This window comes from Caretta caretta, chromosome 5 (assembly GCF_965140235.1).
Source record: "Caretta caretta isolate rCarCar2 chromosome 5, rCarCar1.hap1, whole genome shotgun sequence".
In the NCBI taxonomy this organism is placed as follows: domain Eukaryota; kingdom Metazoa; phylum Chordata; order Testudines; family Cheloniidae; genus Caretta; species Caretta caretta.
In genome coordinates, this window is record NC_134210.1 from 63,450,820 (window position 1) to 63,472,291 (window position 21,472).

The following is a 21,472-nucleotide window of genomic DNA, read 5'->3' on the forward strand; positions in this document are numbered from 1 at the left end:
AGGGAACAGATGTGATAGCCCAATATGTCTTTTCCATCTCTAATTTCTGTGGCTAAATTGAAAGATGGTCCTTGGATTTTTTTTAATTGGATTTTTTCCCCCAAGGATGCTTACAAGATTTTTACGTGATGAAGATTAATGTCAATTAAAGACACCGTATATATTACTGCAAAACTGTGCTGCCTCAGATCACGCACAGTTGCTTTCTGCTTTTTTTACTAATGTTCCGATTACTGTAGCAATAAAAGGGAATCTGATAAAAACAGGCCTCTTTTATGCTCTTTCCTTGATGGAGCTGTTCAGTGGTGTATTGTGTCTGCTTTGTGACTCTTTCTCACTCGAGCCCATCCCTGATTTGCTGTAATGAATACTCAATAACAAAACGAGTAAAAAGAAAAGGAGGACTTGTGGCACCTTAGAGACTAACCAATTTATTTGAGCATATGCTTTTGTGAGCTACAGCATTCCACTGAATGCATCCGATGAAGTGAGCTGTAGCCCACGAAAGCTTATGCTCAAATAAATTGGTTAGTCTCTAAGGTGCCACAAGTACTCCTTTTCTTTTTGCGGATACAGACTAACACGGCTGCTACTCTGACACCTAACAAAATGAGTGTTTCAGTTTTTCTGTGCTTTCTCCTCCAGCCACTTATCCAGCACTGAAGTATTTGGTTTTAGTTTCTCTTTCATGGTGTTTTTCTTTCTTTGCATGCTAGGAGAAATGGTGGAAGTCCCATCATTGCGTTGTGATAAAGTGGCCTAGATGAAGCATTGGAGAATATATAGCAGGGAAAAATCCTGTACAAATATCTAGGAGATAGACTAAATAACCTTTTCCATCTCAGTGTGCTAGGGTTTTCTATTTCTAAACAGCAATGGCATATTTCCCATCACATAAAATGTGGCTATCTAATGTACTGAGATTTCCAGAATGCTCAGGACACATTCAGTGAGTATCCATTTCTGAAACATTTCACTCAGACACTGGGATGCTTTTCCCATAAGCAATATATTTCTGACATTCCAAATGAAAGGTCCTCCCTTCTTGGCATTCCGACATTTTAATGCCACCTCTTGTCCATAGGTATTAGCCCCCATCTCTCAATTTTATAAGGTGTGTGTTAGAATTTTAAATTGTACATTTTAAAAACAACAGACCCCATCAAAGTCCGATGTAATTGTGATGGAGCTTGTGCGAGTCAGAGTACTTTACTCATTGTTTTCTGTGAGATTTGCAATTTTGTCTTCCTTTCCCAAAGTACTCTGGAGGAAGAGTTACCATTTTCATTTGTAACATAAGATTTATATGCCTTTGATATTAGATATGTACAAATCCTGTCTTTAAATCAGGGATTTTTCCATCTATTTTATTTTCAGTTTTCAAAGGTTTGGACTTTCCTGCCAGTACCTTGTAGCTACGTTTGATTTTTCCACATGATAACTTCTCTTAAAATTGATCATGTAGGCTTAATAATACATCCTCCTGGTATACATTATTGGACTTGTATACCCAGGGTCCCCCTCACTTTTAAAAATCTATTTGGAAACAACCAGGATAATCTAAATACTCCAAATCTTAGACTGTGTAAAAAAAATTTTGTTTAACTTCTGCTCTCTTTACTACTTGTCACATTTTCAAAGGCACATAAGAAGAGTGAGCATGCAAAATGCATGTGCAACTTCTGCGCCTGTGATATCCCATGTTTGGGTGAGCAAATATTTAGCTGTTTGTGCAGGTACTCAGTTTGCCCATGCTAACAAAAGTTTGCAGGCATAAATACAGGGCTTCCATCTAAGATACTGATATGGCCCTCATTACGGAGCACCTCACAATCTTTTATGTATTGTCACAAGATCTGTGCGAGGTACTGTTATCCCCATTTTACAGATGGGGAGGTAGGGTATAGGGGGGCAACGTGACCTGCCCAAAGTCACACAGGAAGTCCATGATGGAGCGGGGAATTTAACCTGGATTTCCCAAGTCCTAGGCTAGTGCCCTAACCCACTTTCCTTCATCTCAATTTTTGTGGGTTCACTAGCTATATGTACAATTTAGGCTCTTGCACAGCTCTTTGAAATCTTGTCTTCATACATTCAAGTTCCTGCTCACTGTTATTTTCAGGAAGTTTGGGGGAAATGGTGAGAAGTGTTTTCTTCTGGAATTTGCTCAAATTACTTTTAGACTTGTCCTGAAGGAGGTTCAAATGTACTTGATTTGTCCCTTACCATGGGGTCTGGGTGAACTCTAAAATAATGAGGGAGCATTTTCATTTTAGATACACAGTACTGGCATTGAATTTATAATTGAAATCGTTGATTCCCCTGTTGTCTAGCAGCAGAATCAGCTTGCTTCTGTTAATTCCTGCTGCTTTGTGATTCCATATAAAAGGAATACAACGAGTAAAGGTTTTAAGGAAAAAGTTCTATGCTGGATCTTCTCCCAATCAGAATGGGAATGAATTATGCTAATGGCTTTGAGGAAAAAAATATACACCATTGATTTACCCCCTTTTAGGCTTTATATCACAAACACAGTTTTTGCTAGCTGCTGCCCTTAAAGTAGCTGCTCACACTCTCTCTCTCGAGTTCAGCTTTTGACCCCCATACTGAGATATAATTAGTTGATGAATTTTTATCATCTTAATAATCCAAATACACATTGCAAATAAAAACAAAAACAAAACACCAAACCAACCAAAGCCTGCCTCTCCTGGCTTACAAACATGTAAATTTCATTTCTCTGTGGCAGTCAGGTTTGTGGTACCCCACTAAGGACTTATAAGAGGGAGAGAGGCATATAGTGACCTCTCAGGGCTTTCTCCAGGGATGAGGATTCACTGTGTTCCTCAGCCACCTTTACCACACCCCTTCCATCCCTTTGCACTGTGGGGGCAGGCTTTGCTGAGCAACTGCAGTCTCTTCTCAATATAAGTTACAATATTAATAAATAAGTCCATAATACATCTAAATCTGACTCTTATTTTTAAATTATTTTTCTAAAGTAATTTTATTCTTTTTAAAGACTTCTATCTGGTAGCCCATCTTCCGAACTCAAAATTCCTATGGACTTTACTGGCACTTTCACAGTTAAAACAGCTACAGGATGGATCACACCTATTACACTGAGTTGTCTCGTTCTCTGAGCCAACTTGTGTCTGGCCCGAGTGCAGGTACAAAGGGGAAAAGAAGCAAGGAGCCTTTCTGCCTGTGCCTTGAACCTCCTGTGCAATACCCAAGGACAACTGTAGTCCCTGCATTTAGGGAGCCCAGGAATGGATTCTTCCTAGCATCCCTGGGGAACACAAATAACTCTACAGGGAGGACTGGAGGGCCAGGCTCACAGTTCCATCCCTTCTCACTGGCCTGAAGAGCTAGCTGGTTATGCTGTAGGGGCAGCATTCTGCATTGTCCAAATGGATGGTGCAGCACATGTCTATTTCTTGAATGTGGGCACACACTGTCAGGAAACAGGGCCTGTAATAGAGCCAGTCTCTGGTTAGCACAGCTGGCCTGTAGTAGGCTGCCTGATTGGCTATGCTGGCTGACTAATGGGAAGAGTCAGCAGCAGTGACAGATTAGCCACTGGGCCAATGGGATCCATGGCTGGGGCCCCGACCAATTGTGGGACCCTTGAAAAATGAGCATCCCCATACTCCCGCCAGGGAGTGGGGTTGGGCTGCGGGGGCTTGCCCTGCTCCACCCACCTGCCATGCTTTGGGGGTGGGTGGAGCAGGGCAAGCCCCTGTACCCTGACCCACTTCCTGCCAGGAACTCCGGGTGGGTGGAGCAAGCCCCCACTCCCAGGCCCCAGGAGCGCAACACCTTACTCTGTCCCTGGTTAGTAGGCCAGGTCTTAAGCTCAGCAGGAGCAGCACTTTGGTGGCTACTCAAAGCGTATACCCACAGCTGCAATAGTGTCTGCCTCTGCCTTGGTCCCAGCCCTCCTCCTGCCTTCCCTCACTCCAGGTAACCTGGCTTTGACCCATGGTTCTGATTCCTGACTTTGGTTCTGACCCCTCAGATCTGGCCTCTGACTTTGGGCTCCTATTCCTGGCTACTGACTTGTGCTCTGGCCAGTAGGTATGATTCCCGCTCCAGCCACTAGGCATGATCACCGAAGTTCAGGTTTCTGGCACAAAGAAAGGGTTTCTTTGCCATTGGAGACCCAATCCCTCTGGAACTCCACCAAGGGTAGAGGTGACTTTGCAGTGCGCCAGTGAAGGCCATTGTATACATAACAGTCTGGCCCAGTCTCTCATACAGGTGGTGGAAAACCTAGAGTGGTATATCTTTTTCTTGTTGTTGAAACAGAACCACCTTTTCACAGAGCCTGTCTCTTCTTCTGTATGAGATTGTTTCAGTTTGCTGAATGCTGCTTCATGGCCTTCTCACCCAAACTGCTTATAGGATATGACACTCTAACACAACAAGAAAGAAGATTTGGTGAGAGAATGAACATATAACTACACTCCACCATCACTGCATTACAATCATTCCCTTGCATCGATAGAAAAATGTCTCTAATAGGAATAACATGGCACTGCCTGGCACCAATGAATGCCCATCCTAATGTGTTGATTCCAAACTTAGGTGTTCCTGCCTTAACAGTGCAGTCAGTAACAAATATGTTTTGAGTAAAATAGGATTATTTAAGAACTCAAACATAATTTTTGCCACATAATGCCTTGTGTAGCATGAAACCTTAGGTTATATAGAGGGATGTTTTCTATGGGAGATTAGCAGCACGGTGTTGTGTGGGAACACAAGGCACGCTTTGATACTGGAACCTGACTCCTCATCTAGTTGGAGGCCCCTTTCATTCATGAGCACCCAGCCTATTGCATTTGTTGCCTCATTAAGATGACAAGGGCTGGCCAAGATAAAGGCAAGGGTATTATCTCTCTGCTGTAATATCAGTGTTATGTTTAATATTTAGGGACTGAGGATTAGCTTCATCTTCCAAAAAGGGATTAATATAATAAGGTTTTTGTTCTTTTGTGTTCACTGTAATGTGGAATTAATTTCAGCCTGGATGCACAAAGGTCCCTGCTGGCTGGTGTCACAGTAAGGTGAGTATTGGCAGAAAGCCAGCAGGCTTCACACAATAGAGTCAGGCAGCCTTGGCTGAGCATGGCTGGCTTACCGGATTTTTTTAAAAAGCACTGGACATTTCTTCACCATATGAGTGTGAATGTTTAATGTGACTTGATTTTTTATTATTTTAATAGTATGATAATCTATGTTCAGTAAAACCCTCTACAGCAGGTTTCCCTCCCCCTCATAACGCAGGCAGCTTCCTGGCAAAAAATAAAAAAAACTCTACATCATAAAATGATGGGAAAAGAGTGAAGTGAGATGGGTTGGGGAATAAAATGGGTCTTTGCATAGTCCCTGACACACTTTAGATAAGTGAAGATTGTAATGTAGGCAAATGTGAAATGTTAGAAATGAGGAAAGCACACATGTGTATGACAGAGACAGATGGAGAGAAGAAAAAGGATAATATTATGCAGCACTGGAGTACACTATTCCTTATAAGGCTATCACTCCACTGAGGGAGTGTAGAAAACTCATGCACAGAGATATTCATGTCCTTGTCCATGTGATTACCACCACAACGTGAGAGCGGGGCTTGATTCACCTGTTTTTCATTGGTGTTGTCCTAGTGGATTCAACAGAGTTCCACTAGCATCAAATTGCAGAAGTAAAATGGAGAATCAGACCCATACCATACAATATATTGTTCATAGACTTCAAGGCCGGCAAGGACCATTGTCATCATTTAGTGTGACATCTTGCATAACATGGGACTTAGAACTTCACCCAGAAAATTCTGCAATAATTCCTGTTTTAAACTACCAATCGACTACCTCTTACCACATGGTATCTGAATTCCCCTTTTCAGGTATCTTGCCCTTCAGTTTTTTCATTTCTTTTCCCACAAATGTTATATTAAGGTTAAATGTTGATACATTTTATGATCCAAAAGGTATAAGACAAAGCACTCAAACCAGCTCAGCTGAAGTTAATGGAAGCCTTTTCATTGACTTCAGGAGGAGCTGGATATATCCCATATGTGATAGCATAGCACACGGGTTCGCAACCTTTTTCCTTCTGAGCCCCCCCTGCACCCCCCCGCACATGCTATAAAAACTCCATGGCCCACCTGTGAAGCAAGAACTGTTTTTCTGCATATAAAAGCCAGGGCCAGCGTTAAGGGGTAGCAAGCAGGGCAATTACCTGGGGCACCATGCCAAAGGGGACCCTGCGAAGCCATGTTGCTCAGGCTTCAGACCCAGGCCGTGGGGCTTTGGCTTTCTGCCCTATGCCCCAGGGATAGCACAAGGAAGAACTGGGCCTCCAGAAGCACAATTCCTTCCCCAGCTCCTTGGCACAAGGTAGAAATGGGAGCATAGTATAGTGTAGGATTCTCCATTTTGTGTGACCAGCCAGTGCAGAGGTGGTATGGGGCCACAGATACACATCCATCCCAACCTCTTTGGGTGGGGGTAATTTCCAGAATCAAAGATCCTTCATTCAGGAAACTGTCGCCAGAGATGAATGAAAACAAGAATGAAAATGCACAGTTTAACTACCACAGCTTCCAATTTTTAATAATTGTTATTAATTCATGTGTTATGACCTCAAAAAAACCCCACAGTAAAGACATTGCCTCTGCCCTAAAAAGCTTGTAATCTAAATATGACATAATACAACAAATGAGGGTTGTGAATAGTCAAAAAGTGGGGGGGGGGGGACAACAAAGATGGTATGAAAGGAGGGACAAGGGACCAATAATAAGATCACTTTATTACTCTGTAAGGCATGCATACATCTGTTAACACTAGGTTTTCAGTCCTCCTTTCCTGTCAGTGAGATGGCAGAAGTGAGTTTTTAGGATGGATTTGAATGAGTCAAGGTTAGCGGCTCAGTAATAAAGGAGGGTGTTCATCAGGGGCAATTTGGAAGAAAATATGGCGAGTGAAAGAAAGGAACAAAGAAGAGAAAGTTTTTCACCATTTGTGGAAAACAGATGACAAGGAGACTTGACAGAAGATAAGGTCAGAGATACAGGCATTATAATATTTCACTATTTCTATTATTACCACATTTCTTGGCCCTTGTTTCTATCAGTGTGGTTTGCATATTAACTGATGGACTGAAGCTGATGAAATCTGGATCTGGATCTCAACCTCACACAAATCAGGTGTTCAGGGTTTTAGTGTAGCCTGTCATAAAATTGCAAATGTTGAATTCAGATCTAGGTTCAGATTAGGGATAAAATCAATATTCTGAAGACCTCCAAAATAAGTTCTAGGGGGTCTCTTTTTTGTGGTTATTTAACTCTTACAGCATATATAATCTCAGTAGTAAATCTTTCCTTTTCCTTGCTAGTGATTCATTAAGAGTCTATTGAGTCAAATCAGCAGCTAGAGTAAATTGGCTTCTCTCTGTTGAAGTAAAGAACTCTATGCCGATTTACACTAGTTGAGTTTCTGTCCCAACTAAATGTCCAGTGGACAAGAAGTAGAAAAATGGAAGCCTTGTACAGAGAGAGAGAGAGTAAGTAAGAAATCAACAAAAATCAACAAATTAACAGGGTTACTGGGGAAGCTTAAGGAGAAATTAAAAATAAAAGAAAAGTGAAATAAGGTGGGAGAGAAAATAAGTGAAAGAAAGGGTGGAACAGAAATGAACAAGCAGCACTGTAAGTCAAAACTGCATGAGATCACCATATAAGTAGCACTGCCTTGACTTTGCAACTTACATGGCATTATTTATTAAGAAGGTTTAAAAACAAAGAGCCTCCTGTGGCTCTGAAAGCCCCCTGTGTGCCTCTGGGACCCACTGCAGCTAGAGTAACTAGTAATTAAAACAACTGATATGGTGCACACTGCTGCATTTCTTACCTCTCCCAGACCTGAAGAAGAGCTCTGTGTGCCTCAAAAGCTTGTCTCTTTTACCAACAGAAGTTGGTCCAATAAAAGATATTACCTCACCCACCTTGCCTCTCTGTTTTCCTACAGGAGACAGGGCTTGTCTTTTCTATCAGGCTTGGTTTATTTGACTTTCCTAAGGAAGAAATTAATTTGTTTCCAGATTTTCTTTGCAAGTGACTTGCATTCCACTTCTTTACCTTAATGCAAACTGAAAGTGACACTGACGTGGCTTTTGTCAGTCTATCTAAAGTATCTAGTCTACCCAAAGCTCCAGGAAGCAGTGGGGAGCCATGATTTTAACACCTCTATGTTTAGACAAGGTGTTATACTGTCAGGTAAGAGAGAATCCCAAAGGAATGCTGGTTAACCTTTATGCCACATCATATCATCATTAACTCTCTATATCAGTGGTTTTCAAACTTTTTTTCTGGAGACCCAGTTGAAGAAAATTGTTGATGCCCGTGACCCAACGGAGCTGGGGATGAAGGTTTTGGTCTGTGGGAGGGGCTCAGGGATGGGGCAGAGGGTTGGAGTGCGGGGATGAGAGCTGCCGGGCAGGCCCAGGGATGAGGGGTTTGGGGTGCAGGAGGGGGCTTGATTTGGGGGGCTCAGGGCTGGGGCAAGGGGTTGGGGTACAGGTGGGGGTCAGGGCTCTGGCCTGGGGGTGCAGGCTCTGGGGTGGGGATGAGGGGTTTGGGGTGCAGGAGGGGGCTCCGGGATTGGGGGGGCTCAGGGCTGGGGCAGGGGATTGGGGCGCGGGGTTCGGGCACGGACTTACCTTGGGCGGCTCCTGGTCAGTGGCGCAGTGGGGGTGCTAAGGCAGGCTTCCTGCCTGCCCTGGCACTGCGTCCCGCGCTGTGCCCCGGAAGCAGCCAGCAGCAGGTCCGGCTCCTAGGCGGAGGTGCACAAGTGGCTCCGCGCAGCTCTCGCCCGCAGGCACCACCCCGCCAGCTAGCTCCCATTGGCCAGTGTCAGCACCACGGCGTCAGAACAGGTAGGGACTAGCCTGCCTCAGCACTGCTGATGGGACTTTTAACGGCCCGGTTGGGGGTGCTAACCAGAGCCACCGCAACCCAGTGCCTTATATTCTGCAACCCAGTACTGGGCCGCGACCTGCAGTTTGAAAACCACTGCTGTACATCTCTTATGTTACTGAAAAACTATTTTAGAAATGTTTTTAAATCATTTTTTAAAAAATCTAACGGAGACTATTTTTGTAACCCTATTCCTGTAAAGCGTCAGTCTGAGTCTGATAACGCTGAAACACCTCTAAAGAATTACCTAAAATAGTCTTTCTGTACCTAAAAATGTCATGATTCCAAAGCCCCACAGTTGCATGTGAGTGGTGGATCCCATTGGGAAGTGCAGAATCTTTCCTTTTTGCAGTTGCTTCTAAACAGATGACATCATGTACTTCAGAAAGCATGGTAGTGCATGGTTACCACCCTATACCGGAAACCTACTGACCGCTATTCCTACCTACATGCCTCCAGCTTTCATCCAGACCACACCACACGATCCATTGTCTACAGCCAAGCTCTACGGTACAACCACATTTGCTCCAACCCCTCAGACAGAGACAAACACCTGCAAGATCTCTATCAAGCATTCTTACAACTACAATACCCACCTGCGGAAGTGAAGAAACAGATTGACAGAGCCAGAAGAGTACCCAGAAGTCACCTACTACAGGACAGGCTCAACAAAGAAAATAACAGAATGCCACTAGCCATCACCTTCAGCCCCCAACTAAAACCTCTCCAACGCATCATGAAGGATTTACAACCTATCCTGAAGGACGACCCATCACTCTCACAGATCTTGGGAGACAGGCCAGTCCTTGCTTACAGACAGTCCCCCAACCTGAAGCAAATACCCACCAGCAACCACATACCACACAACAGAACCCTAACCCAGGAACCTATCCTTGCAACAAAGCCCATTGCCAACTGTGTCCACATATCTATTCAGGGGACACCATCATAGGGCCTAATCACATCAGCCACACTATCAGAGGCTCGTTCACCTGCACATCCACCAATGTGATATATGCCACCATGTGCCAGCAATGCCCCTCTGCCATGTACAAACTGGATAGTCTCTACGTAAAAGAATAAATGGACACAAATCAGATGTCAAGAATTATAACATTCATAAACCAGTCGGAGAACACTTCAGTCTCTTTGGTCACTCAATTACAAACCTAGAAGTGGCAATTCTTCAACAAAAATACTTCAAAAACAGACTCCAACGAGAGACTGCTGAATTGGAATTAATTTGCAAACTGGATACAATTAACTTAGGCTTGAATAAGGACTGGGAGTGGACGGATCATTACACAAAGTAAAACTATTTCCCCATGTTTATTCCTCCCACCCCCCACTATTCCTCAGACTTTCTTGTTAACTGCTGGAAATGGCCCGTCTTGATTATCACTACAAAAGGTTCCTCCCACCCCCACCCCCGCTCTCCTGCTGGTAATAGCTCACCTTAAGTGATCACTCTTGTTACAGTGTGTATGGTAACACCCATTGTTTCATGTTCTCTATGTATATAAATCTCCCCACTGTATTTTCCACTGAATGCATCTGATGAAGTGAGCTGTAGCTCACGAAAGCTTATGCTCAAATAAATTTGTTCGTCTCTAAGGTGCCACAAGTACTCCTTTTCTTTTTGCGAATACAGACTAACACGGCTGCTACTCTGAAACCTATCCTCAAAAATGTTTTCACTTATCCCAGACACAGCACTCCTTCATTTCTATCATTTCAAGTGTTGCTTCCATTAACCAAGTTTCATTTTCATTTTACAAAAACCTTTGCTGTTTTTTGTTGTGGACAAAAAAAGAGAGAGATTTTTGTAACAATTATGGGGCCTACACAGGAACTATAAGGACCCCCACAAATCTCACCATCTTCCACTCCAAGTGCACGGCACATTTCTTCAAGCTCGTCTTCACTATGAACACATTTAAAAAAACCCCCAAAACACTACCAAAACAAAACACTGCACACCACACACAATTTTCATGTTGCTGAGAGAGAATGAACCACATGTGATAGACATGATAGATGTAAGTCATGAGAAACCACTATTAAAATAAACTCAGATACTAGGGTGATGAAGGGGTATAAGATCCTATATAGAACGGAAAAGAACAGAATCATGACACAACTTGTCTCTGAAATAGTTTCAACATGATTCCACAGTTAATATACTATAAAATTAACACTGAGGATCAGTTGTTTTTTTCTTCCCATTTTACCCCATTGCCTCATAGGATTTTACCATGAAATTCAAGAAACTTCCCAATGCTATTTACTGAATTAGGCTGATAAAGACCATGGGGGTGATTGGGATGGTTCCAGTAATCTGCAGAAGGTCACATTAACTGAAACAATTGCCACAACTTCACTCTTTCAAACAGAAGGTTGATATAATCCCTTTTGCATTTCTATTTTGGCTTCTTGGGCTGGGTTACTCGTGTGTGTGTGTGCGTGTGTGTGCACGTACATACATAAGCAATTTGTATAGGTTTGTCCCTGTGGCACTACATCAGTTTTCTAATGTCTGTAAAACAAATCCACCAACAAGACCAAGAAAATGGAGGAGGTAGGAGAAGGAAGTGAACTGTATCAAGCCTGAGAGAGGTTCCTGGCAAAATTATTAATCTTTTATGAGCTTTGCAGCTGTGATTTATATGGTAAAACTTGGACTGAATTTTCATATGTACAGTAAACTTAAGTAGTTCAACTGAAAAAAAATTAATGTTACAATAATTACTAACTTAGCTTGTGTCATATCTATCATTAAAATGTAACGAACACTCTCATTCACTGTGAATGCCCACTTGGAGAATAAGTTTACCAAGCAGTGAGGTAACAAGATGAATCCTACTATAAAGCCATATAGATTGTAAATAGCCAAGAATCCAGGTGGTGGGAGGTAGCAAATTGGAGGACATATGTAAAGGGAAATTTGGGAACTATACATGAGTCTGGTGGGACACTGGATATTGCGGGAAGGTGAATGGAGATGGGAATAATTTTTAGGGAGGCCTGAACCTAATGATGGCTAAAACTGGGGGAATCTGGGAGGAGGAAACTCTGGCAAGTCTAAAGGGGGCATTCTATGGGTGCAGTGAGTAGGAAAGTAAAAGATGAGTGAAGAAAGAGACTGGGGAAAAAGAGAGTACGGGAGAACAAAAGGGAAGGGGAGCTAGAGATAGGGAGAGTTGGGGGGAGGGGCAGATCCTGTTCCACAACTCCTCTCTCCTGCCCATTTTGTAAAACTGACTAGACACAAAATGTGGTTCAATACACAAAGTAAACAAATCCAAAAAGTATTTTTTTAAATCTTTCAGTAAGAAGCCTCCAGTAAACCTCTGTGGCAGGATTTTCTCAGGTGGGCAAAGGTGGCTTTGAATTATCCTTATACCATCCACAATTCTAGGACATGCCATGGACCAGTGCAGTCCCCAGGGTAACTTAGAGCAGCCTCTGGTTTTGGGGATGGGTGGTGTACACAGCTATGGTGGGTATTTGAAGCACGATGATTTGTCAGTTCAGTGTGAATGCCCAGGTAGCCAGCTAAACTGGCATTACAGATAAATCAGCCACAGTGGGTACAAGAATCTTGCTCCTTGTTTTATTTATCCCAGTGATGTACAACATATATTACTGTCTTTGTTGTAAAGATAAGATTTACTGTACTGTCATTTGCCAGAAACTGCAGTACTAATTGGTGCTTTCAAACATTTGTATTTAGGCTGGAAATAGCATTGAATTTTGATGCTTTAAAGATGTGTGCAATCCTCAGAAGTTAGGCAGTTATTTTTTAAAATAATAGTCTGTTCATCTCTGACCAAAGCCAAGACGACTGATTCGTCATGCTCTTTATTTTCTCATTTGCTGTCACATTCATTCTGAAGAGCTTTCCTTTCAAACAGATTTCCATCATTTGCATCTGATTTTGTGCTATCAGGAAGCAAATGTTTCTTAAAGGGAAAAGCTTTGAGAAATTAAAAACACACTACCAGCATCTTGGGGTTGGTAATTAAAAGGCTGAGTAATACACACAGTTTTCCCCACATATCACTGATGTAGAACTTAAATAACTAGGACAACTGTGAACTTTGTGGTTTGCTTATGAAATACATTGTGCACAGGTGCAGAGTAGTAAATTGGACCCTAGATATGTGACTTATTAGCTCCAGTCAGCTGTCTCAGTACTCTTGACTAGGGACTGTCTCCCCTCTAGTGGCTGCTGAATCCCCAGTGAGTCAGCTGCATGGGATTCAACCAATGGTGAGAAAGTATTTCTAATCCCCAGCATTTTGTGTAATTTACTGTGTTGAAAGAAGAACTCAAGCTTTTATAAGAAAGATGATTACACTGCATTGTGTTTGGAGAAGCAGATTGATTATCACTGCCAGCTTTGTATATACCATTTTGATCTTTCACAGTACCTCAATCTTTTAAGAATAATTCTCAGCATATTTTCAGTATGGTAAGTTAATGGCCATTCTGGCCAACCAAAAATGTTCAGCACAAGCCGAGATGCTTCTTGCTGCTACACAAGAAAGGAGATGTAATGTAAATTAAAGCAGGTGAGAGTGGTATGAAAGGGGAGGAATCTCTTTAAGTATCTGTGCTTGGGAAACCTGCCTACTGGAAAACTGTAGAGAATAACTTAATTTCAAAGGAAGAGTCTGAGGGAAGCTTAATATTTCTTCTACTACTTTAATTGGTTTTATAATGCTTCTTTCCCCACATTATTTATTTAGTGTCCTTGGAGAGTTTTCTGGCACAGCAAGCCTGCTTCCCCTAATTTTTTAGAATGAACACGAATAACATCTTTGGGGGGGTCAGTGCAATAGAGAAATACTATCGCATTCTGTGAAAGATAAGTTCAATTATTCAATTTTCTATTTTTTTGTCTAAATCTCTGCCCTTGCCAATAGCAAAATAAGATTTATTTTATCTTTTTTTTTTCTTTCCTGACCTGTACTGAGCATTTTTGTTCAATTTGATAGTCTGCACTGCAGACTAGCATTATCAAAAGGGTCTTGGAGTCTGTATTTTTCTTGTTTAAATTAAGACAGGTGACACAGTGGAGCTCCTGTGATTAATGCTTGAGGAGAAGGGAGATGCTTCCTTTGTGAGCGTTTGCAGCAAAACTATAGAAAGGTCATTGTGTCATAAAGCAGTTTTTCATGTCTGAACTGACAGGTCTTTCCTTCCTATTTACTTCATCAAAGGATATGAATTTAATATTCCCCATAAAGACTTCCTGGGCTTATTATGTTATGCCTTAAGACCTACTTGTCTCCTTTAAAAACCCAGTTGTAATTCTTTTAAGTAGTCTTTACAATAAAAATGTGGAGGGCTCCAAATATTTTCTAGGCACGGGTTAGAATGGAAGATGCAACAATTGCACCAGCAATTCTTGCTCAAGACTATCCCTATAAGAACTTTGAATAGCTATACTGAAACTTTGTCCAATCATCCTTTCCAAGGGAGAAATGTCATTTGCAGAAGTATTGCTTTCAGTGGCAGTACTTCAGGGGATAAAAGTTAAACATCACAGTCACTTCTGATCAAGGGACAATGGGCATAAAAGCATCTTTCTTGTCCAAGGGCCTTTTAGTGTAATCTTCTATTTCTTGGGGGTACCTGCATTTTTAAAAGCTATATATACACATCTTTTGGGAAGTAACAGAAGCAGAGAAAACATGTTGGGTGACGTTACAGAGCAACCACAAATTACGAGAAGTGTAATGGGTGTAGCAGAGAGGGTGAGATGTTAGGAATTTAGGCTTGGATCATGCAAAGTGCAGAGCACTGTGGCTCCAGTCCAGCTAAACACTTGACTACGAGTTTAATTTTAATAGAGCCAGAGAAGTGAGCAATTGTAGGATTGTACCTATAAAGACAACTATGCAGTCTGCTAGTACATTAAAAGAAACCGCTACCTGTATTATAAAAAAAAAGCAATCCAATGTATCCTGACTCTTAGTTATTTTTGAAGGATGATTTTACCCATATTCTAAGAAAGGAAACTAAATTGTATAGCAATCACAGGGTGTATTTCTGTATTTTCAGTGAACTTTTGTATAAGTGTAACCCCAACCTTTTCAAACCAATGAATTGTGTTGTGTGTGTGTGTGGGGGGGGGGTCAGGGTTCCTTCTCCACTCTGAACTCTAGGGTACAGATGAAAGACCCCCTAAGCTTATTCTTACCAGCTTAGGTTAAAAACTTCCCCAACATACCAACTTTGCCTTGGCCTTGAACAGTATGCTGCCACCACCAAGCGTTTTAAACAAAGAACATGGAAAGAGACCACTTGGAGATGTCTTTCCCCAAAATATCCCCCCCAAGCCCTACACCTCTTTTCCTGGGGAAGGCTTGATAATAATCCTCACCAATTTGTACAGGTGAACACAGACCCAAACCCTTGGATCTTAAGAACAAGGAAAAAATCAATCAGGTTCTTAAAAGAAGAATTTTAATTAAAGAAAAGGTAAAAGAATCACCTCTGTAAAATCAGGATGGAAAATACTTTACAGGGTATTCAGATTCAAAACACAGAGGATCCCCCTCTGGGCAAAACCGTAAAGTTACAGAAAACAGGAATAAACCTCTCTCTTAACACAGGGAAAATTCACATAAAACAAAAGATAAACTAATCTGCCTTGCCTGGCTTACCTATACTGGTTGCAGTATTGGAGACATGGATTCGGATGGGTTGGAGAAAATGGATTTCTGTCTGGCCTCTCTCAGTCCCAAGTGAGAACAACCCCATAAACAAAGAGCACAAACAAAAGCCTTCCCCCCTCCCCCCCCACAAGATTTGAAAGTATCTTGTTCCCTTATTGGTCCTTTTGGTCAGTGCCAGCCAGGTAAGCTGAGCTTCTTAACCCTTTACAGGTAACACAATGTTGCTTCTGGCCAGGAGGGATTTTATAGCACTGTATACAGAAAGGTGGTTACCCTTCCCTTTATATTTATGACAGTGGGAGTCTCTCTTTTTCCAGTGCTAAGAAGCACCTTGTTCCTACCAAGAAATCAGAAATAAGCTTACAGGTTTTGACTACCTACCTTTTAATGAACCTCTTTTGTCTTCCTTCGATAATTTATTGTGTGTGTGTGTTGAGGGGGGGGCGGGGGATTGCACTCTACTTTTTCTTGCTTTATGATTTATTTATTTTTGCTAACTTTAATGTGTAACTCAACAACATTTGCACAATGCAGTCTAATGAAATGATCGAGAGAGCAAGTTTAAAAAATCTCAACTTTTGTTTTAAATGTATTATTTACCCAACACAGCCCCTACCCCCAATATAACTGCTGCCAAAAAAAGCGCCAAAAAAAAAAAAAGATTAAATATATTCAGTTACAAGTTCAGAAAACATGCCTGACTATCCTAATTGCCTTCTATGATGAGATAACAGGCTCTGTGGATGAGGGGAATGCAGTGGACATGTTATTTCTTGACTTTAGCAAAGCTTTTGATACGGTCTCCCGCAGTATTCTTGCCAGCAAGTTAAAGAAGTATGGGCTGGATGAATGGACTATAAGGTGGATAAAAAGCTGGCTAGATCATCGGGCTCAACGGGTAGTGATCAATGGCTCCACATCTAGTTGGCACCCGGTACCAAGAGGAGTGACCCAAGGGTCGGTCCTACAGCCAGTTTTGTTCAAGATCTTCATTAATTATCTGGAGGATTGTGTGGATTGTACCCTCAGCAAGTTTGCAAATGACACTAAACTGGAGGGTAGGGATAGGATACAGAGGGCCCTAGACAAATTAGAGGATTGAGCCAAAAGAAATCTGATGAGGTTCAACAAGGACAAGTGCAGAGTCCTGCACTTAGGACAGAAGAATCCCATGCACTGCTACAGACAAGGGACCAAGCAGCTAGGCAGCAGTTCTGCAAAAAAGGACCTAGGGAATTCAGTGGACGAGAAGCTGGATATGAGTCAGTGTGCCCTTGTTGTCAAGAAGATACACAGCCCAAAATGCTGTTAAAGTAGGAGCACTGCCAGCGGATCGAGGGACATGATCATTCCCCTCTATTAGGCATTGGTGAGGCCTTATCTGGAGTACTGTGTCCAGTTTTGGGCCCCACACTACAAGAAGGATGTGGAAAAATTGGAAAGAGTCCAGCGGAGGGCATCAAAAATGATTAGGGGTCTGGAGCACATGACTTATGAGGAGAGGCTGAGGGAACTGGGATTATTTAGTCTGCAGAAGAGAAGAATGAGGGGGGATTTGATAGCTGCTTTCAACTACCTGAAAGGGGGTCCGAAGAGGATGGATCTAGACTATTCTCAGTGATAGCAGATGACAGGACAAGGAGTAATGGTCTCAAGTTGCAGTGGGGGAGATTTAGGTTGGATATTAGGAAAAACTTTTTCACTAGGAGGGTGGTGAAACAATGGAATGCATTACCTAGGGAGGTGGTGGAATCCCCTTCCTTAGAAGTTTTTAAGGTCAGGCTTGACAAAGCCCTGGCTGGGATCGTTTAGTGGAGGATTAGTCCTGCTTTGAGCAGGGTGTTGGACTAGATGACCTCCTGAGGTCCCTTCCAACCCTGATATTCTATGAAAACTTATGCAGGGGCCAGAGTTTGTTATTTACCTTCAGCATCTACTCCATGTCTCCTGATTTTCATCCTCGTGTAACTGTACAACCTTATTTTTAGTCAGGCAGACTCTGTAACAACTGCATCACTTAAAACAAAACAAACAACTAAGTATCACAAATACCTGGTAAGTGCACCAACATACAAAAGGAGTTCAGCAAAAGAATTGTCACATTATACTTGGTCACTGTGGATGAAACAAAACGTGGGGAACCTCTAGAGTTTTCAATAATGGTCACGATTAGCAAAGCTCTTAAGCAGATGCCTAACTCTGGAAATATGCTGAAGTGCTTTTTTTGAATGAGGATGGACTTAATTGTGTGTTTGTGTGCTTTGTTGAACTGTGTCCAGAGTGAGCAACTTGTCACTGACTATGGATATATTATTATTTATTATTTAGTATGCACTGTTTGTATTACCATGGAGCCTAGGAGTTGTGGTCATGGACCACGGCCCCATTAGGCGAGGTGCTGTAAAAACACAGAACTGGTTTTATTTTGACAATAATAGATTCTGTATAATTTTGTAGCAAACATTCTGTGTACACATAAAGGGGACATCATGTATTAAATCATACATATTACAACAGTTGACAATGCATCTTAGGTTGTAAGATGCCCTAAAACTCACCAAAGCGTTCAGAATAGAAGAATTTTTCATCCACCTCACCACAAAGCCCAACTAAATGGGCTTTTTGTGGGGCTGTCTGAAAGATTTGCAAGGAGATAGATTCCCTGATTTGTGTGTTTGTGTATAGATATAAGGTGCATATTAATATTTTCCATGGGAATATATGGAATGAAATGAGTTCGGTCAAATGTCTTGTTTTATCTTTAAGACAAATTATATTAGACATTACAAAAATCGTAATACTCACCATGTGTTATTGTCTCATTTAGTTTTCATATACATGCAGTATGTTTAGATATAATAAATGTATGGAAAATTATTCTTTGTCTGCTGAAGCTGGGACTGTAATGATTGACTAGGGGCAGATGTGCAACCTGCAGAAATATGAAAAAAAATCACATTTCTTTATGGAAAAACTCAGCTTTCCAAACTGTAGGGGCCCAACCCTGTCAACACTTATTCATATGAATAGTCTGTATTCACATGATTAGTTCCACAAGTATTGAATTGGAGTAGATATAGTTGCTCAAATGTGCAGAGATCACTCATCTAAGTAAAGTTTTGTAGGATGAGGCCCTAAGCTTGTCTCACCAGGAAAATCAGACTGATATTTTCAGCTGCCTACTAGTTGTGGGAAAACAAATGACTAAAATATAGGGAAATGGCTGGAAGAGTGGAACTGTGCTGTGTGATGGCTGACTTAATAAGGTGAATACAAGCATAATATACTATTCAAAACATTTAATGTGTTACCGAAAGCAGTGGCCTCCAAACTTTTTTGATTGCGCACCCCTATTAGTAAAAAATTTTTGAGCACGCACCCCCAATATATGTATATTTATTTATGTATAAATTATACACATGTACTATGGTACTACTATATTGTGTAAATTATAAAACATACACAAAAAATAGAAATTAAAAAACAATGAGATAAAGATGAAATAAACAATATTTAAAAAAAATTATTTTATGTATTAATGGTACAAAAAACCTTTTTGCTCTCACTACAAAAATTATTATTATTAATATTTTTAGTGAGAGCAATGTGATGGAATATGCTTTATTATTTTTGAAAATCTTGGTTTCACACTTTGTGATACAGCGGGCGCTCAGGGTGGGGGTGCGGGGTCTGGGAGGGAGTTAGGGTGCAGGAGGGCGCTCAGGGTGGGGGTGCGGGAGGAGGCTCAGGGCTGGGGCAGGCAGGCGGTGCAGAGCACTTACCTGGGGCAGCTCCTGTTTGGTGCAGGGGGTGTGCAGGTGGCTCTGCGCAGCGCAGCACCACCCCCATGGCCACGATTCTGGGGGCCGCGATTCTGGGAGCTGCTCCCCCACCCCCGGCAGGCAGGGGCTTTAGGGGCTTCAGGGCCCTGGGCTAAGGGGGCCCCGGGGCCCTGGCCTGCTGCTCTAAAGCCCCTTTCGGAACGCGGCCCTGCGAGCACCGGCCGGGGGACTCAGCAGGAGCAGGAGCAGGGGCAGCCGCGCAGCCAGCGGCCGGAGAGAAGCCGCGCTTTCCCCTTCAAAGCGCCGCTTCTCTCCGGCCGGCTTTGAAGGGGAAAGTGCCGCTTCTCTCCCGCCGCTGCCTGCGCTGCTGCCTCTGCTCCTCCACGGGCCGGAGGGCTCAGGGCCGCCCTTTCCCCCGCCCTCGGCCCCTGCGGCGGTGCTGGTCCTGCCGCGCCGCCCTTTTGCTCCGGGGGCGCTCCTCCTGCTGCGCCCCCCCATCGATCGTCTTGCGCACCCCACTTTGGAGACCACTGCCCTAAAGTACACTATGCAACCCAACGCTCAACAAATTCTGCAGGAATACATCCCTGCGGAAAAATAAACTGGTTCCTCTTTCTTCCACTGACATGGAGAACAAACATAATTTCTATTAAAACTATGAAGCCTTCTCCACAACATGCAGCGTTGGAGAGAGTATGCTAGGAAAGAGTGAGCGGCATGTGTTCAACTAATACCTGTGTCTCAAAGCAGAGACTGAGGGTGGCCTGTAGTCCCAATCACACGTCTCTGTTCCTGCACCACTTTCCTGCTCTGAATGATGATAGTCGAGACAAGGAGGCCTTATTTCATACTAATGCACCCCCATAATTTTCCTCTCAGAAAACAAGCTCTGTGGGTGGTACAGGTAAATTTGGCTGGCTGTAAAATTAGCCATGGAATGAGAAACAGCTGAGAGGCATAACTCTGAGAGGAATTGATTCCAGTTTCAATAGCTTTAATAAAAAAAATACCTCAGCGCTGTGGCTAACACACATTGACAGAAATTACTGCTAACCAGACACAGCAAAGGTTCCTAACTGCACCAGGTGATGAGGTGTTTGGGAATGCTAAATGTTTGGGTGATGCAGTCATTTCATTTGTTAAATAATTTTAGGTCTAGAGCAAATTATTTTTATGTTCTTTTTCCAAAGTTCAGATTGCAGAACATTCCGACAAAACCCCAATTCATTCTTTCAGCCTTTCCTCCAAATAAGGCCCCATTTTAAATCCCCTGTAGCTAATGGATAGTGGAACACCTGTGGAGGAGTTCACATGACATTCCCCCAAACTTAGGAAGTAGACATTCAGTGTTAATATTTAGGGTGGAAACATTTTTGTCTTCACCTGGCCAACAAAGCTCACAAAATATAGCTGAAGAGATAAAATGGTATTCTGCAGAATGGCAGGGAAGTAAGCTTTGTATCTATTCAGCTATGCAGGACCATGGCTGCAGCTGTCTGAATAGAGACTACTTTCCAAGTTATGTGGTAATGAACATATTCTAGGAGAGAAATTTAGAAATTTGATCCAGGATAAAAATTTGCCATTTTGCTCACTTCAAACATGGCCAGATTTCACAGGGTGTCAAAAGAATCCCCTCCCCCGCCCCCCGCCAATTTTTCCCCTCAGGATGAAATTTTGCCTTTTAAAAAAATACTGGGTTTTTTCCACAGTGAAATTTTTCACTTGTGGCGAGACACAGATGTGTTTCTTTTTTATGTGTACATGGGGGAGGAATATTTGCAGATTTCATGGAATTGTGAAAATGTAAATTTTTTTCTGGTAGTGAGAATTGTTCTCACAGACTCAGCGAAGAGAAGACTGCTGTAACCACTGGCATGTGGAGAGCATTCCACAATTCCTCATCTACAGGGTTACATTACATCACTGAGTATAGTGCAACCTTTAGTGAAGTGTTTCACTGGAGGTTTCAGGAAGCTCTTTCCCTCGCCCTTTGGATATTGCAAGCATGTACACAAAGACGTGTCCTC

At 42.4% G+C, this 21,472-nt stretch overlaps 1 long non-coding RNA gene across 2 annotated transcripts in view; it reads right to left on the reverse strand.

The window, feature by feature from the left end:
• Positions 1 to 19,649, reverse strand: part of LOC142072011 (uncharacterized) — an 87,327-nt gene extending 67,678 nt beyond the window's left edge. Inside the window, exons 1-2 of one of the 2 annotated variants that reach the window (XR_012668294.1) lie at positions 19,443 to 19,649; positions 18,466 to 18,592 (exon numbers count right to left, since the gene is read on the reverse strand). This is a non-coding gene — a long non-coding RNA (uncharacterized LOC142072011). The remainder of the gene's footprint in view (positions 1 to 18,465; positions 18,593 to 19,442) is intronic. The other variant, XR_012668295.1, reaches the window with a different exon arrangement.
• Between the last annotated feature and the right edge of the window lie 1,823 nt (positions 19,650 to 21,472).